The sequence below is a fragment of the Peromyscus californicus genome, unplaced genomic scaffold (genome assembly GCF_007827085.1).
Source record: "Peromyscus californicus insignis strain IS unplaced genomic scaffold, ASM782708v3 Scaffold_3__1_contigs__length_106647218, whole genome shotgun sequence".
Lineage (NCBI taxonomy): Eukaryota > Metazoa > Chordata > Mammalia > Rodentia > Cricetidae > Peromyscus > Peromyscus californicus.
In genome coordinates, this window is record NW_026294551.1 from 65,385,299 (window position 1) to 65,409,487 (window position 24,189).

Below are 24,189 nucleotides of genomic sequence, written 5' to 3' on the forward strand. Positions count from 1 at the left end.
AATAGTTTAGGTATAAAACTTTGAAGTCATTAAGATAGGATAGATAATGGAGTAATTCCTCCAAATTTGCCAAATACAAATGGACTGGATATTTTAAATGTAATTCTTACCTGATAAGTGTTCTTAGTGCATATAGTTTTACTATGTTAGAGTTAAAACCCTTCCTTTTTATTTAGACAATACCTAATAATTGCACTTAATATATATAGTTTTACTATATTAGAGTTAAAAACCTTTCCTTTTTAATTAGACAAAAAAGGGGAAATGTTGTGGAATATTTGTTTACACTGTAAAAATGTGTCTCTGTCTAAGGTGCTTTCTGATTGGTTTAATACAGAGCTAAATGAGCTGAGCGGTGGGGGCACACACCTTTAATCCCAGCACTTGGGAGTCAGAGGCAGGTGGATCTCTCAGTGAATTCAAGGCCAGCCTGGTCTACAGAGTGAGTCCAGGACAGGCTCCAAAGCTACACAGAGAAAACCTGTCTAAGAAAAAAAATAATAAAATAAAATAAAAAAATAAAAAAAATCAATAAAGATCGAAATGGTCAATAGCTAGGCAGGAGAGAACAGGTAGGACTTCCTGACAGAGAGAGAGAGAGAAACTGGGAGGAATCTAGGTACCTGATTTCACCAGCAGACTCAGAGCAAGTTGGACGTGCCATACTAAGAAGAGGTAACTAAGCCTCATGGAAGAACATAGATTTAAAAAAAGGGGGGGGAAGGTTTAAATTAATTTCATAATTAATAATAAGTCTCTGTGTCATTACTTGAGGGCTGTTGGTCCAAAGGTAGTCTGACAAAAAGCTTGCTACAAATAATAATAGGAGTAATAACTAATAAATAGGGCTGGCAAGATGGCTCAGTGGGCAAAAATGTTTGTTTCACAAGCATTCACTTCTTGGAACTCACACGGTTGAAGGAGAGAACCAACTCCCCCCAAAATTGTCTTCTGCACAGGCACTGTGGTCTGAACATGCCTGCATTCAACACATATACTCAAGATAATTTAAAAAATAATAGTAAGTTAAAGATAAAGAACTCTCACTAGGAGACACCGGTTCAGTCTTGTTCTCGGAAGGAAGGGTTTTGGTTACAGTTGAATGGGAGAACACGCAGGGGTTGGCTGGCTACTCACACCAGGACCCCTGGGTCCGTCCACCCTGGGTCAGAGTCCTGGAGCCCAGGGCCTTACCACTTGAGGCAGAGTCGGGAACTGCCTAACCTCATTGTGTGGCCTACCACCTCAGCACCTGCTCTTTCCAAGCTCAGAAGTATTCCATGTCCAAAGCCAAGTGAAACAGCCATTGTCTCTGCAACCCTGAGACCATACCCTGGACCCTCGCTGGCCAGATGACCAGGAAACAACGTGTGGCAGCCAGATCCTTTGTCAAGTTACCCTCCTGTCTGTCTCAGGCTTGTCTTCATGGCTACTCCAAGGGAAAGTGTGGGGAACACCTACTCCACACTCCTGTTAAGGCTCCCAGCAGCCCCTGCTCTCTTTCTGGAATATAACTGAAGCTGTTCTGTCCTCCAGGTTAATTATGGAGCCAAACCATCTAACAATTGGGGTTCACTGTGACACCCTCATCGTTTTCTGCGGCCCATTTTCCTGTCTTAGCTTTGTATAGAAAAGGAGAAAGGTGAGGATGATGGCATATTCCTGTAATCCCAGCACTTGGGAGGGGAGGAAAGGAGGATCAGGAATTCAAGGTCATTTTCGGCTACATAATGATTTGAGAGACAACCTGAGACAGGAGACCCTGGCTGAACACACACCCCCCCCCCACACACACACGGGGGGGGGGGGAACAACAACAACAAAACAAAACAACAACCCACTAAACTAGAAACAGGTTATCTTTATTGGAATTGGGAACGTGATTTTTTTCTACCAAATATATGGTGCTTTTATACCAGCAACTGGTCACACTGTGTGGGGCAAAGCCAGGTGCGGGCCAGATGTGTCCTTGGGCTGCCCAGGTGCGATGTCTGGCCCGGACAACCCTTCTCCGCTCAGTGTACTCTAGTGGGTCCATTCTGCGTGGGAGACCTTCCAAAGACTACTTCACGGCAGCTGCTGCAGGGGCGGGGCGGGGCGGTGGCCCGTCCCAGGCCAGTGCTTTGACAGAGTCCCAACTGACTCTCTGGTGCTCTGTTAGCTTCTGGGGAGCTGCGGAGCGATGACTCAGCCCAAGCCGCAGGGCGGGACCGGCCAGGGTGGGAGTAGGGCTGGGATGGATGGAAGGAGGAGGACCGAAGGATTCAGAGAGGGAGATGGGAGGGCACCGGGAGTGTGTGGGGGCGGGGGGTACAGCACAGCTCCTCCTGATTCTGGAAGCTGAGCGCTCATCGCAGGCAGGGTGAGGTGGAGAGCTCGGGAAGCTGCAGGCGAGCTGGGTACCACGCCTCTTCTCCTTTCAGCCGCATCCCCGCCGGTTGTGCACGCGCCGCCCTGGCCACACCCCCAGCCCCCTGCCTTTGTCAGGGTGGACTGGGCCTCCCGCGGTAATCACCGGCTGCGGAGGCCTGGGGAGCCTGGCACCCGGGGGGGTGGGGTGGGGCGCTGCCTGAGGCGGTCTACACCGCATACCCCGGGTGGGATCTGAAAGTGAAACGGATCTGCCTCCCGGCTGAATCTGGAAAGCACGGGCAAAGAAGTTTTCACAGCAATGTTTTTGTAATGTAGATGAATGGTTGGATTTGAGAACAGCCTAGTCTGCATAGTTTCAGGCTAGCTAGTACTACGTAGTGAGACCCTCCCTCAAAGTAAAATATAAAGTAGGAAAATTAAACTAATATTTAAAATCTTTTAGGCTAAGTGTGGCATTGCATGCCTTTAATCCCAGCAAAGGCAAGGCGATCTAGGAAAGGACAGCCTGGACTACTGGGAGGAGGTAGGGGGATTGCTGGGAATTTGAGGCCAGCATGGGCTATACTGTAAATTCAAGGTCAACTAGTGTTACATAAGCATTTTAAAACAAAAATAACAAGAAAAAGATGAATGTGTCAAGGAAACATAGCATTTTGTGGATTTATTTATTTATTATTTTTATTTATTATTTTATTTTTTCCTGAGACAGGGTTTCTTTGTGTAGTCTTGACTGTCCTGGAACTCGCTCTGTAGACCAAGCTGGCCTCAAACTCACAGAAGTCCGCTTGCCTCTGTCTCCTGAGTGCTGGGATTAAAGGTGTGCGCCACCACCTGGCAAACTATATATATTTTTTTTATTTGCATGGCTGTTTTGTCTGCATGTATGTGTGTGTACCACTTGCACGTGTAGTGTCTGAAGAGGCCAGAAGAAAGCACCGGATCCTCCTGAACTGGAGTTATATATGGTTAGGAACTATATGGGTGCTGGGAATTGAACCTGGGTCCTCTGGAAGAGCAGCCAGTGCTCTTATCTGCTGAGCCATCTCTTCAGCCCCTATTTGTTTATTTAAGACAGGGTCTCACCTATCTAGCTCTTCTGGCCTGGGTCTCTCACCTTGTAGCTGAAGATAACCTTGAGTTTTCACCCCTGTCTCCACCCCAATGCTGGAATAGAGGCCTTCTTTTTTTTTAAATTAAGTTTTTTAATTTCTTACTTTTTTTGAGACAGGATTTCTTTGCATAGCCTTGACTCTCCTGGAACTAGCTCTGTAGACCAGGCTGGCCTTGAACTCAGAGATCCACCAACCTCTGTTTCCCAAGTGCTGAGAGTAAAGGTGTGTGCCACTACTGCCTGGCAGGGTTTACAGGCTTTATGCCAACACACTGAAAAAAAAAAATCTCTGGAGCTGGGTGGTGGTGGTGGTGGTGGTGGTAGGTGGGGGTGATAATGTGGGGGTGGTGGTGGCTCACACCTTTAATCCCAGTACTCAGGAGGCAGAGGCAGGTGCATGTTTGTGAGTTTGAGGCCAAGTTCTAGGACAGCCAGAGCTGTTAAACAGAGAAACTCTGCCTTGGAAAAACAAACAAACTTTGTAAAACAGCGGAAGAGAGACCTTGGTGGTTTCGGCCAAAGTGCCCCACGGAGCTGGGGAGAGGGACTCACAAGGGGTGCTTGAAGCTCTCAGGACCCTGAGTGCGGGCCTGCATATTGGCCAGGTCCCCAAGGGGTGAGTCTGAATGCTTACGCAAACAAAAAATGCAAAACAAACCAACAAAATCTCTAGAGTGTGGTTGTGCATACTTTTAATCCTAGCACTTTGGGAGGCAGAGACAGGTGGATCTCTGTGAGTTTGAGGCCAGCCTGGTCTACATAGTGAGTTTCAGGACAGCTTGGAACTGTAGAGAGACCCTGTTTCAAAACAAACCAACAGTTATGTATGTATGATGTATGTGAGTATATGCAAGTGCCAGCATAAGCCAGAGGTGTCAGAGTACCCTGCAGCTGGAAGTAGAGGAAGCACCTAACATGGGTGCTGAGACTCAAACTTGGGTCCTCTGGAAGAGCAGTACATGCTCTTAACTGCTGAGCCATCTCTTCAGCTCAAATTGTACTAGTTTAAATTATGTCAGCCTGGTACTGGCATAAAAACTGACATACGGACCAATGGAATCGAATTGAAGACCCTGACATTAACCCACACACATATGAACACTTGATTTTTGACAAAGAAGCCAAAACTATACAATGGAAAAAAGAAAGTATCTCCAACAAATGATGCTGGCATAACTGGATGTCAACATGTAAAAGATTACAAATAGATTCATATCTGTCACCATGCACCAAAACTCGAGTTCAAGTGGATCAAAGACCTCAACATAAATCCAGTTACACTGAACTTGATAGAAGGGTAAGTAGGAAGTACTCTTGAACGCATTGGCACAGGAGACCACTTCCTAAATATAACACCAATAGCACAGACACTGAGAGCAACAATTAATAAATGGGACCACTTGAAACTGAGAAGCTTTTGTAGGGCAAAAGACACGGTCAATAAGACAAAAAGACAGCCTACAGAATGGGAAAAGACCTTCACCACCCCCACATCTGACAGAGAACTGATCTCCAAAGTATATAAAGAAACCAGACATCAAAATACTGAACAATCCAATTAAAAAATAGGCTAAAGAGCTAAACAGAGAATTCTCAAAAGAAGAATCTCAAATGGCTGAAAGACATTTAAGGAAATGCTCAACATCCTTAGTCATCAGAGAAATGCAAATCAAAACGACTCTGAGATAACATCTTACACCTGTCAGAATGGCTATGATCAAAAACACTAATGACAGTCTATGTTGGAGAGGATGCAGAGCAAAGGGAACACTCCTCCACTGTTGGTGGGAGTGCAAACTTGTACAACCACTGTGGAAATCAGTATGACAGTTTCTCAGAAAATTGGGAATCAATCTACCTCAAGACCCAGCCATACCACTCTTGGGCATATACCCAAGGAATGCTTAGTCATACCATAAAGATATGTGCTCAACTATGTTCATAGCAGCATTATTTGTAATAGCCAGAACCTGGAAACAGCCTAGATGCCTGCCAACTGAAGAATGGATTAAGAAAATGTGGTACATATACGCAATGGAGTACTACTCAGCAGAGAAAAACAATGCCAGCATGAAATTTGCAGGCAAATGGATGGAACTAGAAAATATCATCCTGAGTGAGGTAACCCAAACCCAGAAGGACAAACATGGTATGTACTCACTCATAAGTGGATACTAGATATAAAGCAAAGAACAATCAGACTGCAACCCACAGAACCAGGGAGGCTACATAGCAGGGGGGGACCCTAGGATGATTGTGGCTTATAATAAGTTTTGGTTTTACTCAATTACTGGGCAAGTCTCAGTGAAACATACTATTAGGATAGGAATTTATACTGTATCAAGCTGATAATAGAAAAAAAAATGAAAATGAAAAAAATGTTTTTGTATGTCTGTTCACATGTGTTTTGGAGGTATCTATCACTGAGTGAAGTGTGCATAGCTGTACTTTATATAAATAAGTGTATTAGTAGCTGTGTGCAAGTTTTGTGTACCAGGAATGTGTATATGTACCTGTGTGTCTGTGTCTTGGGACACTCAGTGTTAAGTATGTGCATAAGACATCCGCAGGTTCCTGAGTTTGTGTTTGAATATATGTATGGTCCTGAATCTGCAAATTCAGGTGTGTGCCTGTCAGTGTCCTTGTTAGGATCCACATATGTCTCTGTAAGATTGTGTTGTATTTGTGTGTGTGTGTGCTGTGTTCACATTCTGTGTGTGTGTGTGTGTGTGTGTGTGTGTGTGTGTGTGTGTGTGTGTGTTTGTTGGTAATAAAACTGAGGACTGTGCACATACTGGAAAAGAACTCTACCATACCACTGAGATCCACCCCCCCCCCCCAGCACTGTGTGCCTTGATGTATCTCTAGATCTGTCCATCTGCTATGATGTTCACATGGTGGACTGCTCCCCACAGTGGCTTTTGGGAGGTAGGTGGGGGACTGGGAGAGAAGGAGGAGGCCCTGCATAGGCTGCCCTCTGAGGAAGGATGTAACAGGGATGAATGTCATGGGCTCAGTAGGAAAGGGTCTTAAACACCAGGACCTCCCCTGCGCTCCCCTGTCCTGGTTCTGACTCTTCCTTAGCTTATCTTAGCTCTCTTCTGTGGAGGATGAGGACGAATGCCCTCAGTGAAGGTTCCCAAATGTTTGAGGGACAGGACTGTGCACACGCCTGCCCAAAGCCCTTAAGAGGCACTGTGTCAGCCACAGAGTCAGGAGCCCGTTACTAAGGGAGACAGGAGACATACCCCATGACTGTGCTTGCTCATGGTGATAGACCTGATAAAGGGCCGTAGGATCCACAGGCTCCTGGCCTTCTCAGCTGCATTTCACAGTGAGCCAGGTCATTGGGATCGAACTCAGGTCCCCCCTCATGCTGTCGCCGTAGCTTCCCAGAATGAAGATCTATATTTGATCATACTTTATGTCTCAGAGTGCTAAGGCCTCAAGCATGCTAAATGAGTGTTCCATCCCTGAGTTACTTCCCCAGCTCCTAACACAATTTTGAGCCACCCAAACAGAAAACTCATAGCAACATTATGTACACACTTCCTGGTTTTCACAGTCATCCTTGGACTCACAGGGGATGCCTGAGGTCAGCATCCAAGCCTGTTGGCCATCTCTGGATCTGAGCTGTGGACTTTGTTATAAGTGATTTTCTTGGCTCAGCGAGAACACCAAGGAAAAGGGTCTGGCCCATGTGGTTCCATTTTATGCTGTAGGAGTTTATGTGACTTTATTTGTTTGTTTCTTTATTGTTTTTTTTCCAGACAGGGTTTCTCTATGTAACAGTCCTGACTGTCCCGGAACTCCCTTTGTAGACCAGGCTGGCCTCAAACTCACAGAGATCCGCTTGCTTCTGCCTCCTGAGTGCTGAGATTAAAGTTGTGCACTGCCCAGCTCATTTATTTATTGATTTTTAGATAAGGTCTCTCTCTAAAGTCTTGGTGCTCCTGGAACTTGCTATGAAAACCAGGCTGGGGATGGAGAGATGGCTCAGAGGTTAAGAGCATTGACTGCTTTTCCAGAGGTCCTTAGTTCAATTCCCAGCAACCACATGGTGGCTCACAACCATCCGTAATGAGATATGGTGCCCTCTTCTGGCCTGCCAGCATGCATGCAGACAGAACACTGTATACGTAATAAATAAATCTTAAAAAAAAAAAAAAAAAAAAAAAGAAAGAAAAGAAAAGAAAACTAGGCTGGCCTGGAAACCACAAAGATCCTCCTGCCTTTGCCTCTTAAGTGCTAGTATTAAAGTTTTTTGTTGCCACCCCAAGCATGATTTCATTTTTGTAAATAAAACAGTCTGGCTGAGAATGGAGGTCTATGCCTTTAATCCCTGCACTTAGGAGGCAGAGGCAGGTAGATTTCACTGAGTTTGAGGTCAGCTTGATCCACATAGGGAATTCCTGGCCAGCAGACTACCCAGTGAGACCTTGTCAAAAAGGAAGGAAAGAAGGAAGGGAGGGAGGAAGAAAGGAAGGAAGGGAGGAAGGAAGGAAGGAAGGAAGGAACGAACGAAGGAAGGAAGGAAGACAAAAAGACAGAATATACATGTAGTTGGTTGTGGCACTGAATGCCTATACTCCCTGTGCTTCAGAGGCTAAGGCAAGAGAGTATCTAGGTAAAGGTCAACCTGGGCTAAACACCAGGACTCTGCTTAAAAAAAAGTTAAGTTAAATTAAAATAACATATAAACCCGGACAGTAGTGGGTGGCGCATATCTTTTTATCCCAACACTCAGGAGGCAGAGGCAGGTGAATCTCTGAGTTCAAGGCCAGCCTGGTCTACAGGACAGCCAGGGAGGACTACATGGTGAGATTCTGTCTCAAAAAAAAAAACCCAAACCAAAACGAAACAAAGCAAAACGTGTGTGTGTGTGTGTGTGTGTGTGTGTGTGTGTGTGTGTGTGTGTGTGTGTTTAAGTTCCCGAGGCTTAACCTAAGGGCCCCTCAGCTGCCCCAGCCCTTCCAAAGCAGTGGGAGGGAAGTTCTTGGTGTGATCTAGGGCACACAGCCAAAAGACACAGGTCAAAATCTCTGAGGGTGTGTCAGGCAGTTAATGAACGAGAGTCACTTTATTTGTCTAGATTTGGTGATATTTATGGAGTTGGTAAGTTTCTTTTTCTCACCACACCCAGTTAACACTTACATTCTTCACCCCACCAAATCTTTGAGCCACTTAAGCTTCTAGGCACGGTTTCCACTCAGTTCACAGGCCTCAGGTGCTCCTGAACCGGGAAGAAGAGGTGAGATGTGAGAGCCCAAAGCCACAGATAGGGAAGGCCACACACCTTGTTTACTTTCTTCCCGTTGGCTGTCCTTTGGGGGCCTTTCTGAGGTGCTCCTGGGATTGATCACTGATGACCTGACACATGAGGTAAGAGTCTTTTTAAAAATTGTGTTATTGAGCCGGGTGGCTGTGCATGCCTTTAGCTCTAGCACTTGGGAGGCAGAAGCAGGAGGATCTCTGATTTTGAGGCCAGCCTGGTCTACAGAGTGAGTTCCAGAACAGCCAAGGTTACACAGAGCAACCCCGTTTTGAAAGAAAAACCACCACCACCACCACCACCACCACCATTGTATTATTGTGTGTGTATTCATGACACATGTGTATGTGGGTGCACGTGTATGTGGGTACATGTGTCAAGGTGCACATGTGGAGTTTGTTCTCTCCACATGTATGTGGGTTCTGGGGATGGAATTCAGACAGTCAGGTTTGTAAGGCAAGCATCCTTACCCTTTGGACTATCCCACTAAGGAGTCAGGGGTTTAATACAGGCGCCCAGGCTGGTCTGGAACCGGTGACTCTGGCCATCGGCCTGCAGATAATGAGCCACACCTACCAGCACTATCTGGATGCTGATCCACTCCACCTCTTCCAGGAAGCCTCCCTGGAGCCTGGGGCCACCTTGGTCTCTTAGAGTTCATTGAATTCATGCCTTAGCTCCAGCCTTTCACCACGGTGGGGAGGTAAAGGTCAGGACCCTCTTTGGAATATGGTTTCTCCAAAACTGGAAACTGACCTCTCAGGTTTCTGTCGGCGGTACAATGCTGTGACTACTTTTTCAGACAGCCTGAGTTCTTCTGTCCCTTCTAGTCTGTGGCAGGCTGCACGCTTCCCCTGAGCACAGCAGGCACCCACAGCAGCAGCCCTCTTCCCTTGGGTTATTCCAGCAGCCCCCGCCGTCTCCTGCTTCTTCCTGCACCTGCTCCACAGCCTCCTCTCCTCGAAGCCGCCCGCCGGAATGATCAGAGGATAGTTGAGAAGGTGTGGTCACACCCCGAGCAAGAGCCCAGTAGTGGTTTCTCCACATTCTTAAAATAAAGACGAAAATCCTATCAGGTGTGGTGGTGAACAGTCTTAGAATCATAGCATTTGGGAGGAGGCAGGAGAGTCAGAAGTTCCAAGTTTCCCTAGCAACATAGCAAGTTCAAGGCCAGCCTGGGCTACTGTGAGACCCTCTAGGCTGTGCCTGTGTTCCCACTCCCAAGGATACTCTTACCCTTGCTAAAACCTGCTCATCTGTTTCCATCTTGGGACAGCATCTCTTCTTTAGAGAGAGCTTCTCTCTCTCTCTCTCTCTCTCTCTCTCTCTCTCTCTCTCTCTCTCTCTCTCTCTCTCTCTCTCTCTCTCTCACACACACACACACACACACACACACACACACATAGAGTTTAAATCAAGTACCCAGGAGTACATGCCCTGTCACCCGAATTAGGGCTGAGAAACGACATCAGCCCTAATTCCTGGAACCAGAAGTGATTTGGGGAAAACTCACATTTTCGGGTGTGATCACACGGAGATTGTCCTGGACTCAGAGAACACCCTGCATGCAGTCACACATGTTCCTCGGCAGAGGCCGATGTGATGGACACTCGTGGGGGCCAGGCAAGGTGGGGATGAAGCAGAGGGAGGCCTGGAGTCGCCAGCGTGGAACATCGTACCGGCGTCACCAGGAGCAAATTTCTGGCTCAGGTCATCTCTGAATCCTGAGCCGTGTTGTCGACGCTGCTCACTGTCTAATTTATTTCTGATTTATTTATTCGCTTGTTTATTGTAGCGTGTGCCCGTCTGCGCATGTGCATGAGGCCCTCAGAGAACGGCTTGCGGAAGTTGGTTCTGTCCTTTCCACCTCGTGTGTTCCGAGGATCAAACTTAGGTCATTAGGCTTGGCAGCAAGTGCCTCTACCGGCTAAGCCATCGTGCCAGGATTATTTATTTATTTATTTGGAAACAGCATTGGAGTTTATTTATGTATTTATTATTATTTTTTTTAATTTGGATTTTTCAAGTCAAGGTTTCTCTGTGTAGCCCTGGCTGCCCTCTAACTTACTATGCAGATCAGGCTGGCTTCGAACTCACAGAAACACACCTGCCTCTGCCTCCCGAGTGCTGGGATTAAAGGCAGGTACCACCACCACCCGGCTTTTTTTTTTTTTTGAAGCCACATTGAAGTTTATTGAGAGGAGCTTTTAGAGATAGATTTAAGCTCAGAGGTATATAATAAACAGAGTTGCTCTGGGAAAGAACACACCACAGCCATGAGTGTGAGAATATGGTGTGGGTTTCTCAGAGAAGACTGCCTATTTGTTTTTTTGAGACAGGGAGTTTTAGTCAGAGTTTTCTGGAGAAAACAGCCAAGGGGTTGGGCATAGATCAGAGTTTACTGACTGAACTGTAAAATAACGATGCTGCCATGTGTGGTGGCGCACGCCTTTGATCCCAGTGACCAGGAGGCAGAGGCAGGTGGATCTCTGTGAGTTCGAGGCCATCCTGGATAGCAGTTGAGTTCCAGGACAGGCAGGACTACACAGAGAAATCCTGTCTCAAAAAACCAAAAATTATTGTCAGGTCCCAAGGAAACCAGGGACAAGTCTCCCTCAGCACCTGTGGCTCCTCCCAGTACTTCTCACCCCCACCCCAACCCTAAACCTCTCAAGTCCAGGGGCTTGTCTTCAACACACCCCCCTGCCTGCTTCCCCTTCCTATAAAAACCTTCTGCAATGCACTCTCTTGGCCTCTTGACCCTTGGCTCCTCTCTTGGTCCAAGCGCCCTTTCCTCTCTCCTGTCTCTCTTCTCTCCTGTCTCTCTTCTCTCCTCTCTCTCTTCTCTTCCTCTCTCACTCTCCCCCTCTTTGCGTCCTCTCATGGCCTGGTTCAGTCTGAACCCTTCCAGATGCCTCTGGCTGAACTCTCCTCATATCTACAATAAAACCTTCTCAGCCATACCTAGGACATTATGTCCTCATTTTCATTCAATATATAATTAATAATAATAATAGTAATAATAATTGATAATAAATTAAAGTTTAACAGAATCTGTGAACTGTTGGTCCTATAACACTGCAAGAACAGCCTCACCCCTTGTCACCTGCTGTAAGACCCCTGTGTTATTTTAGACAAGGCAGAAAGTACTTGGGGACAGCAGTGGGCCTGAGGTGAACAGTCAAAAGATGAAGTTCTAGCCGGGCAGTGGTGGCGCACGCCTTTAATCCCAGCACTCGGGAGGCAGAGCCAGGCGGATCTCTGTGAGTTCAAGGCCAGCCTGGGCTACCAAGTGAGTTCCAGGAAAAGGCGCAAAGCTACACAGAGAAACCCTGTCTCGAAAAACCAAAAAAAAAAAAAAAAAAAAAAAAAAAGATGAAGTTCTGCAGCTCCCTGGAGCAGTGATAACACAGCGCAAACTTGTTCAAAATGTATCGTACTGGGCTGCTGTGGAACAGTTTCCTCAGTGACGAAAACATTCTGTTCTACAGGAAGCTCCTAAAGCAGGAACAACATAGACTAGCTTCAGTAAGTCCCTGAAACTGATCAGATTTATTAGCCCCGCCCCCTGCCAGAGTAAGTTCTAAATGCTGATAGTCCCTCTCAGACAAGCAAAGCTTCAAAGACTCTGAGACCAGACTAGCCTCCTGGAAGAGGTTTAGACCAATTAAGGCAGCTGGAAAGAAGACCCCCAGCCTGTTGAGTGGCCTTCAGGCAGTGCAGTGTGCTCCAGGTTCCAGCTTTGTGAGCTGTCACCCATGATGGGGGTGGGCTTTGGTGAGGCAGTTGTTGTTGAGTCATTTCTGGTCCTGTAAGTAACCCCTCCCCCATACTCCTGTAAGTAACCCCATTAAAACTCATTGGTTCACCAAGATGGACTTTGGTGATATTCATACTTTGGTCTACCTTGCTCCCCACCTGGGGTGAGTAGACATGTGCATTGCATCTCCCCAGGAAAAGTTCTGTCACACAACATGTGCTCTTAAGATGGGTACATTTTAGTCAAGTGTGGTGGCACATGTCTTTAATCCCAGCACTCAGGAAGCAGAGGCAGGTGGATTTCTGAGAGTTTTAGGCTAGCCTGGTCTACAAAGGGAGTTCCAGAACAGCCTAGGCTGTTATACAGAGAAATCCTGTCCCAAACACACACACACACACAATTCCAGTACTGGGACTGGGGAGGTAGAGGCAGAGGATCAGGAGTTCAAGGTCATCCTAGCAAGTTGGAGGCCAGCCTGGGCTATAAGAGAGCTTATCTTACTAAAACAAACAACAACAAACAGAGCTGGAGAGATGGCTCAGCAGTTTAGAGCATTGGCTGATCTTTCAAAGAATTTGAGATCAGTTCCCAGCACCCATGTCAGGCAGCTCACAACCTCCTGGTACTCCAGCTCTGGGGCACCTGATGCCCTCTTCTGGCCTCTTTAGGGAACTTCACACATGCACATTATTAAAAATAAAGCAAATTTTTTTTTTAAGAAGGGAAGAGACTAGGCTCCATTTCTAGGCCCGAGTAAGGAAAATAGCCACTAAACAGTGTTCCTCTTTGCCTTTTTGGTTTTTCTTTTCCTGACAGGGTTTCAAGCATCTCATGCAAGGATGACCTCAAACTTGGGACCCTCCTGCCCCTACCTGCCAAGTGCTAGGATTATAGGGATGTCCCAGCCTGGTTTACGCAGTGTAGGTGGTTGAACCAGGGCCTTATGCATGCTAAGCAAACACTCTGCCAACTGACCTACACCCTCAGACTTGACTTTTTTTTTTTTTTTCCTTCGAGATAGGGTTTCTCTGTGTAACCTTCCTGGCTGTCCTTGGAACTCACTTTGTAGACCAGGCTGGCCTCTAACTCACTGAGATCAGCCTACTTTTGCCTCCCAAGTGTGGGGATTAAAGGCGTGCACCAAGACTGCCCCACCGGACTTGACTTTTTATCTTGATTAACTAATTAATTTTGAGACAAGATCTCACTGTGTAGCCCAGGCTGGCCTGGAACTCACTATGTAGGTTAGGCTAGTCGTCAGCTCACAGGTACTGTGATTCAGTATGTGCCACCACTCCATGCTTTAATTTAAGGCAATAATTACTTTATTTTAAGATATTTATTTATTCGTTTGTTATGTGTGCCTGTGAATGGAGGTCAGAGGACAACTTACAGGCATTCTCTCTTCTACCATGTGGGTTCTGAAATGAATGATACCCCGTGGAAAGGTCACGGTCACGACAGAACCCAGTATTAGTTCTAGAGCTTTATTAGGAGGAGGAGGGGTGGGGGAAGCACCAGGCCTGGGAAAGAGCATGTGCGGAGGGCAGAGAGAAAGATGGTGGGTATTGGGGAGAGAGCAGAGCAGAGAGAGAGGGTGGAGTCTGCGTCCAGCTTTTTAAGGGCTCTGGGTGAAGCAGGCTTACAGAGCTACGCCAGGCATGCGCTGATTGCGTGACCACGCCACGCACGTAGTCGCCAGTGCACACTGATGACGTAAGACCCAAGACCCTTTGCTTAACTCCTGAACTGAGCATGTGCGGTCATGTAGCTGGAGTGAGGGCAGAATTCTAACAGGTTCCAGGGATAGAACTCAGTTGTCAGACTTAACATCTTTACCCATGGAATCATCTTCCTGGTTCTGTTTTTTGTTTTTGGGTTTTTTTTTTGTTTGTTTTGTTTTGTTTTGTTTTTTTGAGACAGGGTCTTTCTGTGTAGTCCTGGCTGTCCTTGGAGCTACTATGTAGATCAGATTGGCCTTGAACTCACAGAGATCCACCTGCTTCTGCTTCTTTAGTGCTGTGATTAAAGATGGGTGCCACCACTCCCTTTCCATGGCCCTATTTTTAACTAAAAATTAAAATATATATATTTTTACTTTTTAGGTACAGACATTTTCCCCGCATGTATGTCTATGTACTGCTTGTGTGCCTGGTACATGCTTGCCAGAAGAGGTTGCCCATCACCCTGGAAATAGTTACATGTGGTTATGAGCTGCCACCCCGGTGCTGGGAATCCAACCTGGGTCCTCTGGAAGAGCAGCCAGTACCCTTAACAGCTGAGTCAACTCTCCAGCCTCTCTGTTTTTAATTAAAAGAACAAAACAAAACAAACCCAAAACATTAAGTTGTTAAAAAGAAGTTAAGGACAGTTGTCAAATGCCAGCCGCTGAGTTGAAGTTTCCTGGGAACTGTCTGGGCGGTGGGTTCCTGCCCACTGAGGACCTGGAGGCCATTTTTGTTTATTTTGATCAGTTTTCCGTGGGAGGACCTGGAGGCTCTGGGAGATAAGCAGTGTGCCTCCTGACATCTGAGGAGTCATGTGACTTGGGCCTACAGTGCGCTGAGCCTCAACACTGTTGGACTATATAGCCCCAGTTGAGAAAATATCTCAGAATGTTAATCTGAGAGTAGAAAGAAAACACAGAGAAGTGGCCCCACACTGGGCTGCAGGATCCTGTCTGAAAGATGGCTCTACAGGCTCATTCATTTTCTGTCCTGTCTGCATCTATTACAGTCTGGTTGGTCCTCAGAGAGCAATTCACACATTCTCCTGTGCAGGCGTGCATCTGTACTAGCAAAGGCTGAGCTCTGCCTAAGGCCTAGAGCCCTCTCTTCCTGCTCTTCTAAGCAGTGCTGGGTGCCTTCCAGGAGCCCCAAGCCCTCTAGGCCAGCTGGTGCATATCAGGCCACAGCAGCCCATCCATCTGGTCCTCCCAGAGAGGGTGGGTCCCTCCCGAGAATCAGCAGGCTCCCAGGTTCCACTGATAACAGGAGGTGGAGGCAGAGGATGGGAGCAGTCAAAGATCTAGAAGGTAGGGTCTGCAGTAGGGAGATGGGCAGTTGGAGCTGTTTGGGACAGGGGGGTCCCCTACCCCACAGGACAGAAAAGGTGTGACCTGTGTCTTTGAGCCCACATCTGTCTGCTGTGTGGTCTAGGCACAAGTCAGCCCCTCTCTGGTCCTCAGGTTCCTCTTGGATTTCCTGGTGGCAGCCTGGTTCTCTTAAAGGAAGGAGGCTGGGTCCAGACACCATCCTGACCATCTCTAGTGCCTAGGTGTCCCTGGCTCCTGGCTCCACCTGGCTCCACAGAGGACGTGCAGAGACACATTTGCACCCTCTGGCCCCCACATGCTCACATGCACAGCTGCCTGGGCACTGCAATGCCTGGACAAGAAGGCCACTGGGGCTTGTTTACACATCCAAAAGTCAGAGGCCCCTGCCAGGGAGGGTGGGAGTAGGTGAGAACCTGCAGCTGTATTCACGAAGGCTACAGCCCCAGGAAAGGGTGGGAGTGTGGATGCCGTTTCAGGGGCCTTGGGAATCTATCTGGAATGTTTGTTTCTCCCCAGAAGATAGAGAGGACCCTCCAGGCCAATAAGCTGGACTTACGACCTCCCCATTCAGCACTACTCACAACTTTTCATTTCCTATCTCCACATCCCCTCTCCCCTTTCTTTTCTTCTGGAGACAGGGTTTCTCTGTGTAGCCCTGGCTGTCCTGGAACTCGTTTTGTAGACCAGGCTGTCCCGGAATTTCTGGTGTAGATTAGGCTGGTTTTAAACGTGCAGAGATCTGTCTGCCTCTGCTGCTGAGTGCCGGGATTCTAGGACCTCGTTTACGTGGTGCTGGAACGGAAAGCAAAGCCTTCCTTCCACCTGCTGTGCAGGCACTCTGCCCAGTGGGCTCTATCCCAGACTGAGATTTTGTCTTTGTGAGACAGAGTCTTGCTATGTAGCCCCGGCTAGCCTGGAACTTGCTAGGTAGGCTCCGTCCCCCAAGTGTTGGTGTGACAGACTCTAGCCAGCACACCCGGCAGCCACTTCCCACATATTGGTAATTACCTCCACCTCTCTGGTCTCCAGTTTCCTTATCTGTAGAATGGGAGAGCAGAGCTCATGCCTGAGTGGGTTCAGAGAGCAGCCAGGGCGTTCCAGTGTCAGGGGTGTGTGTGTGTGTGTGTGTGTGTGTGTGTGTGTGTGTGTGTGTGTGTGTGGCGGGGTGGGGAGGTGGGTGGACTCATTTCCAGGAAGAGCTTCTAGTCTGGAAATCCCCATTCTTGTACAAGGACGCTTCACGCTTTCTCTCCTGTGAGCCGTCAGGGTGTCACAGATCACAGATGGGGGCTGGAAAGTCCACCTGCTCTCCCCTGCCAGCCGCTTTTCTCAGCAGTCCCCAGTCCTCTCCCTGCGGCAGCCACATCCCAAAGCATGTATACTTCTCATGGGTCAAAGAAAGCCTCGAAGCAACTTGTGGGGGTGTCTGATCTGGCTGTGGTCGTGGGACTTGCACACTGGGACCTCCAATACGGACCCCAGCAGGAGGGAGGAGAGCCCTGGGCTGGAGCCTCCCCCCTTCTCTGCTTGGTTTGGAGGGCTCACCTGCAGAGGGGGAGCCAGGCTTCAAGTGATAGGCAGCTCCAGCCGGGGGAAGCATCTCACACACGTCATCCTAGCTCTTGATTATTATTATTTTTTTTTAATTTCAGTGATTTTTACTCAGCACTTTCTTTTCAGGATTACTATCGCTATCGAGACGGCCCAGTGGGTAAAAGGACTGTCAGACAGGCCTGACAACCTCGAGTTCACATGTGGAGGAGAGAACAGAGTCCACAAAGCCATCCTCTGGCCTCCACACTCATGCACAGAAGAGTAAAAATAAATGTAATTTTATTTGTTTTGCTTTTTTTTTTTTTTTTTTTTTTTGAGACAGGGTTTCTCTGTGTAGCTTTGGTGCCTGTCCTGGAACTCACTCTGTAGCCCAGGCTGGCCTCAAACTCACAGAGATCCGCCTGGCTCTGCCTCCCGAGTGCTGGGATTAAAGGCCTGTGCCACCACTGCCCAGGTTTGTGTGTGTGTGTGTGTGTTTTTTTTTTTAAAAACAAGCATTCTCTTCCTCTTCCTAGCCCTGACTGTCTTGGAACTTGCCCTGTAGACCAGGCTGGTCTTGAACTTAGAGATCCTCCTGCCTCTGCCTCCGAAGTGCTGAGATTAAAGGAGTGAACCACCATTGCCCAACATTAAATGTAATTTTGAAACAAGAATTTCTTTGTCCTCAGGTTGGCTGTACCCACACTTGGTCTTCTTCGGTCATTTTTCCCTATTAAGTTGCTTTTTGTTATCTTCCACCTTTTAATTAAAAAAAAAAAAATCTATGGGCCGGGCAGTGGTGGTGCACGCCTTTAATCCCAGCACTTGGGAGGCAGAGCCAGGCGGATCTCTGTGAGTTCTAGGCCAGCCTGGGCTACAGAGTGAGTTCCAGGAAAGGTGCAAAGCTACACAGAGAAACCCTGTCTCGAAAAACAAAACAAACAAACAAAATTTATGAGCAAGTGTGTTGACCTGCATGTGTGCCTGGTGCCCTCAGAGGTCAAAAGAAGGTGTCAGAGCCCCTGGAACTGGAGATACAGATGTTGGTGAGCAGCTGTGTGGGTGCTGGGAACCTGATTCAGGTCTTTACACACGCACAGCAAACACTCTTAGCTTCTAAGCTATTTCTCTAGCTGCTCCCCACCCTTTTCCAGATGGGATCTCGTATATCCCAAGCTGTTAGGTCCTTCTCTAGTTGGTCAAGAATGACCTTGAACTCCTGACTTTCCTGCCCTCCCTCCAGAGAGTTAGGGTTATCGCTTGTCTCAGCGTGCAGCGTCTAGGTGGTGCTGGGGATGAAGCCAGGACTTCTGTAAGCAAGCACTTTACGCACAGGCTATGTCCCCACCCTACTTCCATCTTAATTTTGGTTTTTATTTCCTTTTCTTACATTTCCTTTTCTTACACCTTTCAAAAATAGCTTTTAAAGTCAGTTGTCTTGGTTCTGGAGATGAGTCAGCTTGAGCCCTTGCAGGTGAGGGGCCTTATGTGTGCCTTGCTTCATGGGAGGAAGTTCATATCATGTTTTAAATCAGCTGCTCCCTGGAGCTTCACACCACATCCCACTCAGTCTCGGGAGTCAGGTGTCGTCTGCTTTCCAATTTCCCCAGTATTTCCTCAGCTTTCTCCTCCAGCCCCCAGCAAAAGCCAAACACAAGATTTCTGTAGGGCGTGGCGACTCAGGGCTGTAAACCCAGCTCTGAGGAAGCTGAGGCGGGAGGATTGCCACAGGTTGGAGGCCAGTGAGCCACACAGGGAGACCCTGTCCAGTCACACCAAATGTTTAACTCAACTGTTACACTTTATAGCTCTGTCATCTTGGGGAGTGACAACTTCTAGCCTGTCCCCTGCTTTGTAAACTAGCGCTGACACTCTCATGGACATGAGAGTGCACATAACTATGTCTCATCAATTGTCTGTTTCTGAAGAGCATCCCTTAAATGCTTAGGGAAACGGGGCAGGAATAAATTTTCACCTAAACAAAACCAAATTTACGTGTTGAGAAGCCTCATCTGCCTGTCTTTGCTGCCACCTACTGGTCATACATGATAAAGCACATGTGTCAAGGCTTGTCAATATCTCCTTTTGTTGTTGTTGTTGAGACAAGGTCTCACTCTGCAGCTCTAATTATTCTGGATCTCACTCTGTAGACTAGGCTGGCCTTGAACTCAGAGATCCACCTGCCTCTGCCTCCCGAGTGCTGGGATTAAAGGCGTGTGCCATCATGACTGCTTTGCTTGCTTAAAAATTTTTTCAATGATTTATTTTGGTGTGTGTGTGTGTGTGTGTGTCTGTGTCTGTGTCTGTGTGTCTGTGTGTCTGTGTACAGGTGCCTGAGGAGGCCAGAAGAGGGTGTCTGATGCCCTGGAGTTACAGGTTGTGAGCCGCCCTACACAGGTGTTAGAAACTGAACTCAGGTCCGCCACAAGAGCAGTTCATGTTCTCACTACTGTCCAACCCCTTTAAAATAAAAACGTATTATTAGTCTTTCTTTTTGAGACAGGGTCTCTCTATGTAGTGCTGGCTTTCCTCTGTGTAGACCAGGCTTGCCTAGGACTCACAGGGATACAGAAATCCACCTGCCTCTACTTCCCCAGTGCTGGGACTAAAGACATGAACCACTACATTCAGCTGACCTTGAACTTTTGATTTTCCTTCCGCACTTACACTCAAGTACTGTGCATTTATACTCCCCACCTCTTAGGTAGGTATCTCTCCCCCCCACACTTACACTCAAGTACTGTGCATTTATACTCCCCACCTCTTAGTTAGTATCCCCCCGCCCGAGTTAGGTTTCTATGGCTGTAATAAATACCACAACTCGGGAGGAAAGGATTTATTTCAATGTCCAGCTCTTAGGTCACACTCCATCACGAGGGAAGCAAGGTTGGGAACTCAGGGCAGGACCCTGGAGGCAGGACGGTGCAGAGGCATGGAGGAGTGCTGCCCTACTGGCTCCCTCACCTTTGGCTTGCTTACCTGCTTTCTTGTAGAATCTGGGAACACTTGCCGGTGGTTGGCACAGGCACTCTGAGCAGGGGGATGGGGCCCTCCCACTTCAATCAGTAATCAGGAAAATGGCAGACAGACTTGTCTACAAACCAAGCTTTAGAGGCATTTTCTCAATCCCTTCTCATGGGATTCTAACTTGTGTCAAGTTGACAACAAACAAATAATTAAATAAACTGGTCAGCACACACCCGCAGTAAGAAACTAAAAAACTGTAAATATCTTAATAAACTCCAAGTCTTCTTTGAAACTATAGAAATGAAAAATAAATAATCAGGACAGAGCCAGGGGGCGGGTTATGCTTATAATCTCAGCACCTGAGAGGTAGAGGCAGGAGAATTGCCTTAAATAAAAGCAACCTGGCTTGGAATTTACTAGTTCCAAACCAGCCAGGGCTAAGTAGCAAGATCCTACCTCAAAAAATAAAAACAAAGCCAGGTGGTGGTGGTGCGTGCCTTTAATCCCAGAACTGGGAGGCAGAGGTCAGCCTGGTGTACAGAGCGCTTTCCAGGACAGCCAGGGCTACACAGAGAGACTTGTCTCAGAAAAACCAAACCAAAACCATACATACACACATACACACACACACACACACACACACACACACACACACACACACACACCCAAAGAAAAGAAAAGAAAGAAAGAAAGAAAGCAATCCAACCTATCAACCAACCAACCAACCAAAAACAAGTCGGGCACAGTGGCACAGAATCGTAATATCAGTCCCGGGGAGGCAGAGACAGTTGGATGTCTGTGAGTTGGAGGGTAGCTTGGTCTACACAGTGAGACCCAATCTCAAAAGAACCAAAGAAACAAATCAAACAGAACCCCCCAAATCAGCCAGTCATGTAGACATTACCAAATGCTTTGTAAACAGGAAACGCTGCCCACCTTTGGCCTGGCTTCCTCCACAGGGTGGGGGATGGGAGGTAGGGGTGAATATGTGGGGGGTGGGCTAGCCTCTGCTTTGGCCCACTCCTCTCTCTCTGAGACTCTTATGACCCTGTCTTTCTAGGGCCAAGAACTCAGAGACCGTCAGACACACATTCCCCAGGCTAGACCACTGTGGTTTGAATGTGGACTGTCCTCATGTATTTGGACACTCATTCGGTCCCTAGCTGTCGCCGATGTTTGGAAAGGATGTAAGCCTCCTGGGAGGAAGTGAGTCACTGTAGCCTTACAGGTTCCAGGCTCGCCTTCTCTGACAGAGTGTTCTGTTTCCTGGTCAGAGAAGATGTAAGAAAGAAGGCTTGTTGTAAGCTCTTCACATCACAGGGAAGGGCTGAACCCTCTGAGCCCGCCAGCAGAAATAAAACCTTCCTCCTTTAAAATAATAATAAAAAATGTTGGACGGTGGTGGCACACGCCTTTAATCCCAGCACTCAGGAGGCAGAGCCAGGAGGATCTCTGTGAGTTCAAGACCAGCCTGGGCTACAGAGCAAGATCCAGGACAGGCACCAAAACTACACAGAGAAACCCTGTCTGGAAAAAAAAAAAAAACCATAAAAAGAAAAATTGAGGCCAAGATTAAGTCGGGGCGGTGGTGGTGCATGCCTGTAATCCCAGCACTTGGGAGGCAGAGTAGGTGGATCTCTGTGAGTTTTGAGGCCAGCCTGGTCTACAGAGCTAGTCCAGGATAGGCTCCAAAGCTACAGAGAAACCCTGACTCGAAAAACCAAAAAAAAAAAAAAAAAAAAAAAGATTATTATTTATTTTACCAGGAGTGATGGCACATGCCTTTAATCCCAGCACTAGGGAGGATGCGGCAGGTGGATCTCTGAGTTTGAGGCCAGCCTTGTCTACAGAGTGAGATTCAGGACAGCTAGGACTACACAGAGAAACCCTGTCTCAAACACCCCCCCCCACCAAAAAAAGATTATTGACTGTTTATGGATGATTGCTTGCACAGTATGTATATGTGCCACCAGGGTCCTCAGAGGCCAGAAGAGGGTGTCGGACCCCTGGAATTGGAGTTACAGACAGTTGTGAGGTGCCGTGTTGGTGCTAGAAACTGAATCCAGGTCCTTTGCGAGAACAGCAAGTACTCAAGTACTCCTAACCTCTGAGCCATCTCCTCAACCTGTTTTATTTTTAACTCTGTGTGTGTGTGTGTGTGTGTGTGTGTGTGTGTGTGTGTGTGTGTGTGTGTGCATGTGTAAGTTAATTGCCCATTCAGGCCAGAAGAGGGCATTGGCTCCCCTGATGTGGTACAACTAAACTTGAGTCCTCTACAAAAGCAGCAAGCCTCCCTTAACCACTATAAACCACCTCTCCTTTTCTTTCTTTGTTTCTTTCTCTTTCCTTCCTTCCTTCCTTCCTTCCTTCCTTCCTTCCTTCCTTTTTCTTTCTTTCTTGGAAGATTTATTTATTCATTCATTACATATATAGTGCTCCGTCTGCATGTATGCCTGCAGGCAGAAGAGGGCATCAGATCTTATTATACATGGTTGTGAGCCACCATGTGGTTGCTGGGAATTGAACTCAGGTCCTGTGGAAGAAGAGCAGCCTTAACTTCTGACCTCTGAGCCATCTCTCCAGCCCCGCTTCCTTCTTCTTTTCTTTCTTTCTCCTTTTTTTTTTTTTTTTTTTTTGAGACAGAGTTTCTCTGTGTAGCCCTGGCTGTCCAGAAACTCACTCCATAGACCAGGCTGGCTTTGAACTCAGAGATCTGCCTGTCTCTGCCTCCTGAGTGATGGGATTAAAAGTGCGTGCCACCACCACCGCCCAGCTCTGCTTCCTCCTTGATATTCTTCTTCTTTCATGAGGACAATGGAAAGAAAATAAACGACAGCAACTTTTTTTTTTTCAGCAAACACTTTTTTTTTCTTTCAAGATTTATTTATTATGTATACAGTGTTCTGTCTGCGTGTATCCCTGCAGGCCAGAAGAGGGAGCCAGATCTCATTACAGATGGTTGTGAGCCACCATGTGGGTGCTGGGAATTGAACTCAGGACCTCTGGAAGAGCAGTCAGTGCTATTAACCTCTGAGCCGTCTCTCCAGCCCATGACAGCAGCTTTTGATGTCAGTTTGTGTCCTTCGTCCAGGCATCCAAAGTCACTTTGATACCCAGGACGACACTCGTTACAGAAAGAACGCGCTATATATGACCTGTGCCCCAATAAAACATCCCAATTAGGGCTGGAGAGATGGCTCAGAGGTTAAGAGCACTGACTGCTCTTCCAGAGGTACTGAGTTCAATTCCCAGCAGCCACATGGTGGCTCACAACCACCTGTAATGAGATCTGGTGCCCTCTCCTGGCCTGCAAGGACACATGCAGACGGAACACTATATACATAATAAATAAAAATAAATCTTTTTTTAAAAAAACCATCCCAATTACTCCTGTCCAAAGACAGGATATGGGTCACTTTTCCTGTTGTACAAACAAGGAAACCGAGGCATGGGCAGATGAAGTAGTTTGCTATGAGTCAAGCAGTTCCAACAGCAGGAAGACGGCATGTCTCCCCTGTTCCCTCCCCGTCTGGATGTCAAGTCCACACAGTGACTTTTAGTCCTGTCCCATCCCCTTGCCTCTCCAGCAGCTTCAGACAGTTCAGGAGTGCCCATCCATTGTACAGGCCTGGGCCAGGGAGCACACCATTGTAGAGATGCAGAGAACAGTCTAGCTCTATTCTTAGGGGCCATTTTCCCCTTAGGTGTGGGAATTTTATCAGATGTAGATATGGACCTTCTGAGTCTCAAGACCTTTGCCGTGGGCCAGGAGGATGTCATGTTAGCAGCAGTCCCTGGGGATGCAGGTAAACTGGAAGGTTTGGGGTCCTCCAGCCTGTGATATGGAGCTTCCTAAAGGACCAGACAGGGGCTTCAGACACTGCTCCATCCCACCAGGCATTCAGGAGCCTTTGGGCAGAGGAGATACTCACTTATCTCAAGGTGATGTGCTGGGCACTCAGCAGTGAGGTGATCAAGCTGTGCCCTGCCTTGGACTTACCATCTCCAGGGAGACAGGAAGTCACTCTCTGGCAGCCCAGGAAGACAGGCACAGAGAGGGAGAGAACCAGGACCATAGAAGGTTCCAGATTCCACCTGGAATGTCATGTAGGCTGAAC